The following is an 8,404-nucleotide window of genomic DNA, read 5'->3' as shown; positions in this document are numbered from 1 at the left end:
GTGACAGGGGGGAGCTCCCCAACCCCCTGATGGGCCCTGATCTGTGCATGACAGGGGGGAGCTCCTCAACCCCCTGATCGGCCCTGCTCTATGCATGACATGGGGGAGCTCCCCAACCCCCTGATCGACCTTGCTCTGTGTGTGACAGGGTACGGAGCCCCAACCCCCCTGATGGGCCCTGCTCTGTGAGTGACAGGGGGCAGCGCCCCAACCCCCTGATGGGCCCTGCTCTGTGTGTGACAGGGGGTGGCGCCGCAACCTCCCCATTGACCCTGCCTTGAGTGTGACAGGGGGCGGTGCCCCAACCCTCCAATCGGCCCTACCCTGAGCATGACTGAGGGTGGCATCGCAACCTCCCGATCCGCCCTGCTCTGTGCATGACAGGGGGCAGTGCCCCAACTCCCCAATCGGCCTTGCTCTGAGCCAGACCAGGGGCTGCACCTAGGGATTGGGCGTGCCCTCTACCACCTGGGAGCAGGCCTAAGCCATCAGGTCGTTATCTCCCGAGGGGTCCCAGACTGCGAGAGGGCACAGGCCGGGCTGGGGGACCCCCCCCTCCCGAGTGCACAAATTTTTGTGCACCGGGCCTCTAGTAGGGAATAAATTTAAAACTTCAGGAGTATCTTTTCTACCAGAATAAAAATCAATTTATTTGCATCGCTATGAACAAGGGTCATTGCATTACAATTGGTTTTCTACAAGTTAACCCATTCTAAATAGAAAGTCAATCAATCATTAATGCATCAAGGACCCATTCAACAATCTCCAGCATTCCACTGAAGGGACATACAGTAGCTATCTATCTTTGTTCTACCATTAGATAATTTTTTTATTATGTATTGGTTTCAGGTGTACAGCTTAGTGGTTAGATAATCATATACTTTACATAGTGTTCCCCTTGATATTCCCAGTACCCCAGCTAGCACCACATAGATATAACTATATTATTAACTATATTTCCTATGCTTTACTTACTTCCCTGTGACTATTTTGTAACTACCAATTTGTACTTCTTGGTTCCTTCACCTCTTTGACCCAGTGCCCCAAAACCCTTCCCCTCTGGCAATCACCAGTTCTCTTTCCATAGCTACCAAGTCTGTTTTAATTCTGTTTGCACATTTATTTTGTTCTTTAGATTCACCATGTAAGAGAAATCATATGGTATTTGTTTTTCTCTGACTGACTTATTTCATTGAGCATAATATCCTCTAAGTCCATCCATGCTGTCACAAATGGTAAGAGTTCATTCCTTTTTATGGTCACACTAGTGGTCTGGCACACAAACTCATGCACATTGAAAGGACATTAATTAGAAGAAATACTTTAATATCGCTATTAGCACTTTCTCTATAATAGAAGTGTCAACCAAATTCACGATCGACAATGACAGATGGAAACACACGCATGTGATTGGCACCAGCGAGAGCTTTATATGTATCATGCATGTGCGAGTCAACTTAGCCTTTTATACATATAGAATAAACTTGCTTAATTAGGCCTGCTTTCTGATTTAGCTAAACTAACTAACTTCTCTTTCAGGTAATTGTCAGCAACACAGCGGTAAATATCAACACAAAACAGATTATTATTGTAGATCATGCAGGAAGAACAAAGGGTAAAATATTTAACTGCAGCAGTGTTTGACTATATTCTGCACAGTGAGAAAACCTGAAGTCATTTTCAAGGTTCACATTTCTTACTTCTTTTCAGTCGGGTCAAGTTTCTAAACTTTCTAAATCTTTGTTTTCTGGCCAATGAAAAGAAAATAGGATTCCACCGAGTCTCCTATCTACCTACTTCAGAACTTCTGTGAGGATCAAATGAGATGAGACACGGGAAAACGCTTCACAGACATTTGGTTAAAGTGTGAAAGCTTCCACCTGGCTATAAAGCAAGTTGTATTCCTGGGCTGAAGAAACTGCAAGGAGTCTAGTCGTCCCTAGGGAGAGGAAGCCGGGTGTTGCTATGTGACATCATTACCCGGACAGGGGAAAGGACACTTAGCATATTAGCCTTTTATATATATACTAGAGGCCAGGTGCACAAAAATTTGTGCACTCTGGAGGTCCCTCAGCCCAGCCTATGCTCTCTTGCAGTCTGGGACCCATTGGAGGATGTTCACCTGCTGGCTTAGGCCCGCTCCCTGGGGGATCAGTCCCAAGCTGGCAGTCAGACATCCCTCTGGCAGCCCGGGAGCCCTTGGGGGATGTCCACTTGCCAGCAGGGAGCAGGCCTAAGCTGCAGTTGGACATCCTTAGTGCTGCTGAGGAGGCAGGAGAGGCTCCCATCACCACTGCTATGCTGGCAGCCCTCAACCTGGCTTGTGGCTGAGCAGAGCTCCCCTTATAAAAGCGCACAGACCACCAGGGGGCAGCTCCTGCATTGAGCGTCTGCCTCCTGGTGGTCAGTGTGTGTCATAGTAACCAGTCATTCCCATTCATTCTGCTGTTAGGGTCAATTTGCCTATTACCCTTTTATTCTATAGGATAGAGGCCTGGTGCATGGGTGGGGGCCAGCTGGTTTGCCCTGAAGGGTGTCCCAGATCAGGGTGGGGGTCTCGCTGGGGTGCCTGGCCAGCCTGGGTGAGGGGCTGATGGCTGTTTGCAGGCTGGTCAATCCCCCCCTCTATGGGGACCCTCACCCCATGGAGGTTTGGCCAGTCTGGGTGAGCGGCTCGGGGCTGTTTTCAGGCTGGCCAAGCACCCCCGGCGACGGAAGCTCCCAGCCTCTCCTTTTCTTCTTCTTTTTTTTATTCTGGGATTTATTTACCTTCTATAATTGAAACTTTATTGCCTGAGTAGAGCTCAGAGCCCCACGGGGCGGGAAGCTGCTTGGCTTCCTGCTCGCTCCAGCTCCGTGGCTACAGCCGGCTGAAAGCAGGTATCTGGGGCTTATTTACCTTCTATAATTGAAACTTTGTTGCTTTGAGTAGAGCTCAGAGCTGGCTGTGGCAGCTTGGCTTCCTTCATCATTGGGGCAACTAAGCCTACTGCTTGCTCCAGCTCCATGGCTGCCAGCCGTCATCTTGGTTGGGTTAATTTGCATATCGTCGCTCTGATTGGCTGGTGGGCATGGCTTAAGGCATAGCGAAGGTACAGTCAATTTGCATGTTTGTCTTTTATTAGTGTAGAAGATAGATAATATTCCATTGTATATATGTATCACAGCTTTTTTCTTATAAGATAAAGTTTATTTAGAATGTTACAGAGATAGTAGAAGTGAGCTAGCTGGGCTGTGTAGGCTCAGGAAACAAATTACATAAGCAAAAGAAGGGCCCTTGGAGGTTAGGAGATGCACTGGCAGAGGTGGGACATGCCTGGGGGGGAAGGGAAGGGCGGATGCAGGCATACTCTGAGAGAGGAGAGAGGGAAAGAGCTGTACCACAATTTTTTTTTATTCACTTGTCTATTGATGGGCCCTTGGGTTGCTTCCATAGTTTGGCTATTGTAAATAATGCTGCAATGAACATAGGGGTGCATTTTTCTTTTGGATTTGTGTTTTGGGTTTCTTCAGATAAATCCCCAGAAGTGGAATTACTGGGTCATAAGGCAGCTTCATTTTTAATCTTTTGTGGAAACAAAAGTGGCTGCAGCAATCTGCATTCCCACCAACAGTGCACTAGGATTTCCTTTTCTTCACATCCTCACAAACAGTTGGCATTTGTGGATTTACTGAAAAATCCTAGAAGAAAACATAGGCAGTAGAATCTTGGACAGTTCCCTTAGCAATACTTTTTTTCAGATATATCTCTTCAGGCAAGGGAAACAAAAGAAAAATAAACAGATGGGATTACATCAAACTAAAAAGGTTTTGCACAGCAAAGGAAACCATCATAAAAACAAAGAGACAACCTACTAAATGAAGGAACATTTTTGCCAACGATATATCTGATATGGGGTTAATATCCAAAATTTATTTTTAAAAATCTCATACTACTCAACAGCATGAAAAAAAAAACAATCCAATTTAAAAATGGGCAGAGATTTTATAATTGAATTTATTGGGGTGACATTAATAAAATTGTATAGGTTTCAGGTGTACTATAGTCATCTATAGTATTGTGTGTTCACTACCCCAGGTCAAGTCTCCTTCCATCACCATTTATCCCCCCTTTTACCTTTCCGTATCCCCCTTTCATTCTGGTCTGTGTCTTTTAGGTTTTTTTTTTCCTGTGCTTAATCTTTTCACCTAGTCCCCAAACCCCCCTCCTCTCTGACAGCTGTCAGTCTGTTTTCTGTATCTATGAGTCCATTTCTATTTTGTTTGCAGATGATCTGAATAGACACTTCTTCAAAGAGGCTATACAGATGGCCCATAGACATATAAAAAGATGATCAATGTCACTGATTGTCAAAGAAATGCAAATTAAAATCACAATGAGATATTACTTCACACCTGTCAGAATGGCTGTTGGATAATTTTTTAAAACATTTCTCCTTTTCCTGGAAGCCATTCAGATATTTCAAGATATCAGAGATGTCTCATTTTTCTCTAGGAGTCAGGTTTCGAGGATTAGGCACAGGTGTGGTATGAGCAGAAAGGTATTCTATTTCAGTGCCTAAAGGGAGAATCAAAACTAGTCATTATTAAAGCTGAGGGGATATTATTAAATATAAATCCTATTTACCGCTGATTTCACTCTAAAGAAAACCTTCATTATATGTGTTCTCTGCCCAGAAAAGAATAAGACACTGCCTTTACAGCTATAGTAGTGGGATGGCAACAAGAAAGAGTCAAAGAACAGAGCAGACCAGTAGTCACAATGTAGATTCCAAAGTGGCATTTAGTTTGTCGACATGTCTAATTTATTTTAGTCAATAGTCAATTTGATCCAACCCCAAGTGTAGACTTCTATGTGAACCAGAAACTAAATATGGGCTCTCTGTTTCAGATATGAACTACACGTGTTTGGTGGCAATAATTGATAACTAATGCTTCTAAAGACAATTCTATTTCATTCTTTTGCCTTATATTTTTTCTCCCAATGTCCTTACTATCTTGCTCTTTTTCTTTTTTCTTTCTTTGATTTGCTTAGGACCTCAGAGTTAAAAAGGATCTTGAAAATCTTCTAGGCCAGAGCTGTCGAGTAGAATGCTCTGCAGTGATGGAAATGTTTTTATATTTGTGTTGTTCAATATAGTAACTGCTAGCCACATGTGGCCATTGAACACATAAACTGTTTTTAGGGTAGGGTTTCTCAGATTCAGCAGTATTGACATTTTGGGCTGGATAATTCTTCATTGTTGTCAACAATGCTGAGTAGGTCCATGCACAGTCATTCATTTAACTTCAACCTTATCCTCTCAGCTCTTAGCAATCGTATTTAACTCCTGTTCACATTCCTTCACACATTCCATGGTGGCTGTTCCAAACTCTCCCACTGTGCTCAAATTCATGACTATACCCTCCCCACCAGTTCCAAGAATAGGGGGAAAGCAAAACTAGTCGCAGCTGTAATATGAGATTACTTCCTCAAGTAATCCTGGCATTTACTTAAAATTTCTAGTTCCCATCTGGGTAAGAATACTGAGCATTTCTGAATTTCTCCATGCTGTGAGAAAGTCAAAGTAGGGTTACCTGTCTCTTTGGATCTAATAGAGGGAGTTCAGTGTAGTGAAAAGAAGATTGGATGGAGATATAAGAGGCCAGGGTTCTCCGATCAGTTAAAATTAAAGTCCTGGCTGGTTTGGCTCAGTGGATGGAGCGTCAGCCTGTGGATTGAAGGGTCCTGGGTTCGATTTTGATAAAGGGCACATGCCAGGGTTGCAGGCTCGATCCCCAGTGTGGGGTGTATAGAAGGCAGCCAACCAATGATTCTCTCTCATCATTTATGTTTCTATCTCTCTCTCCCTCTCCTTTACTCTCTCTGTAATCAATAAAAATGTTTAAAAATAATAATAATAACATATATGGTTGTTTCAGTGAGACTTTCAACCTGGCCAGCCTCAGATTCCCCATCTGCACATCATAAAAAATTTCTAATGATTTTTTCTCAAGATTTTAGATGATCTTTCCAGGTGTAGATCTTTAAGGTTCTATGTTCTTCTTCTTTACTGTTTAACTTTTAAGCAAAACAATGTTTGAGTACCAGCTGTATGCCATCATTGTGCTAGATCAGTGATGGAGAACCTATGACACGCGTGTCAGAGGTGACACGCGAACTCATTTTTTTGGTTGATTTTTCTTTGTTAAATGGCATTTAAATATATAAAATAAATATCAAAAACATAAATCTTTGTTTTACTATGGTTGCAAATATAAAAAAAAATTTCTATATGTGACACGGCACCAGAGTTAATTTAGGGTTTTTCAAAATGCTGACACGCCGAGCTCAAAAGGTTCGCCATCACTGTGCTAGATGCTGGTAATGTAACAGTGACTAGAAGAGACTTGGTGTATGCCCTCATTTATTTTGATGAAGAAGCTGACTACCTGTCCAATGCTCCATCCTGGGAGAGCTCAGCTTTAGGGAGAACAATCCACCTAAGCAGTAGGGTTGCATTACTCTATTCTTAGGCTAACCCACAGGGTACCAAGCGGGTAAGCCTCCTCCCAGTTTATGATTTCTCACGTGTAGCTATGTTGACTGCTTAGTAGAACCAGGGATTACATGAAAAATATTTAATAATGAGCATCATACAGGCATTGGCTAACCAAACTCATAACTGAAGCAGGACGTCACTCCAGGACTTACTCCTTTGGTTGCTGGTTTGTGGGGATTCCAGAGGAGGGGCAGGGACCATGGTAGTAGGTTGAGTCTCAGAGGATCTAGGGATATTACTTTTTACTAACATTTGTAGAAATATTCTTATATTCTAACTATAGAGTGGCCTTACCCGTGTGTTGCTACTGAATATCAACCGTAGGTAGAATGGATGAGGCAATATGGACATACAGCTAAGTCAATTTATCAACAATGTTGGTCTTTCCAGAGTCATCAAGTGAAGCCTGCAGTATCCCAACATTTTAAAAATGCCTGCGTGGATGTGTACATGTATACAAACCCTCCATCTTAACTTGATTTTCCTCTTTTGACTCTACCAAAGTTTCCATCCAGAACCCCCCTCTCCTGGGCCATCTCCTAGTTCTGCCTACCTCAGAGTCTAAATAGGCCCATCGCCTCCTTGTATTGAAATGTTATCTTAATGTGTGGAATGTTTAGAATCCTAGACTACCTCATTTGGCCCAATGCATTGTCCTTCCTTGGAAATAACTCTTAATAATGCTTATTTTCTTCCAAGTGCGAAGAAGACATATTATGCTTTTATAATCCATACTACGGAAAAAAAAAAACACCCTACTTTCTCTTTCTTCCTTCCGTTCTCTCTTTTTAACATATGTGTATTGTATGGCACTGTTCTTGGTACCAAGAATACAATTGTGAAAAAAAAAATAAAGTCCTCCACTCTTAGGGACATGAACCATAAAGCTAATCACATTTAAGCTTCACAACCCTCACTCATATGAAGTTTTTGTAAGGCCCCAAGAAGGGCCCGAGAAAATGTTCACCTACTTTAGGTATTTTATACATTTTATAAAATTTGCAGATGTGAGATATTTTAGCTGCTGTTGGTTAAGAATGCTGTCTCTTTCAACTCTAATTGTTCCACCATCATACTTCCCCTTATATCAGATAACATTTGAGGTGCAGAAGGTATTTTGGAACTCCTTCTAAGAGAAATTGAGTCCTGGATATATCTAGCCTGGGTTTAGTAGGATGTATATAGATGGTATGCAGTCACTTCTACATAAAGTTATTTAGTTGCTATAATGTATGCATGGCACCCAAGAATACTCCAACTGTCTACTGTGCTACTTTATCATGTGACACAAAGTTACAGGTGTGTCCTACAGTGGTCAGTTCCAAAAGTTTGTGGCTAGATGGAGAGAAGATCTGAAACAAGAGTCTGAAGCTGTATCTGAAACCTTCCTCCAGTCATCAGACAAATACAATGATTAGCAGAGAACTGGGTCTCACCAATACTTAGTCTCTCAACCAATGTCACTTCAATAAATTCAATAAAAATTGTCTCTCATTTGCAAATAATAATGTAACGTATACTGTTATATATGAACTATGCATTTTTCTGTTTTGATATAATCATGCAAAATAGAACTTAACAGAATTTATGTGTATGGAGGGCACATTTGTAGCAGTACTACAGTGAGTTTGTTTGGGTGTGAGGATGCATGTTTCACAAATCCCACTTATCTACACTAATAAAAGAGAAACATGGTAATTGGCGTACGACCGCTACCCTTTTCATTGGCTAATCAGTGAGTATATGCAAATTAACTGTCAGCCAAGATGGCAGCCAGCAGCCAGGCACTGAAGCGAGCAGGGAGGCTTGCTTGCTGCAGACTCCAACGTTCACCGCCTCACTTGCCGGCCTCTCAGTTGCAA

The sequence above is a fragment of the Myotis brandtii genome, unplaced genomic scaffold, assembly GCF_000412655.1.
Source record: "Myotis brandtii unplaced genomic scaffold, ASM41265v1 scaffold26, whole genome shotgun sequence".
Lineage (NCBI taxonomy): Eukaryota > Metazoa > Chordata > Mammalia > Chiroptera > Vespertilionidae > Myotis > Myotis brandtii.
The sequence above is the reverse complement of the archived record's forward strand: the minus strand, read 5'-3'. Positions refer to the sequence as shown.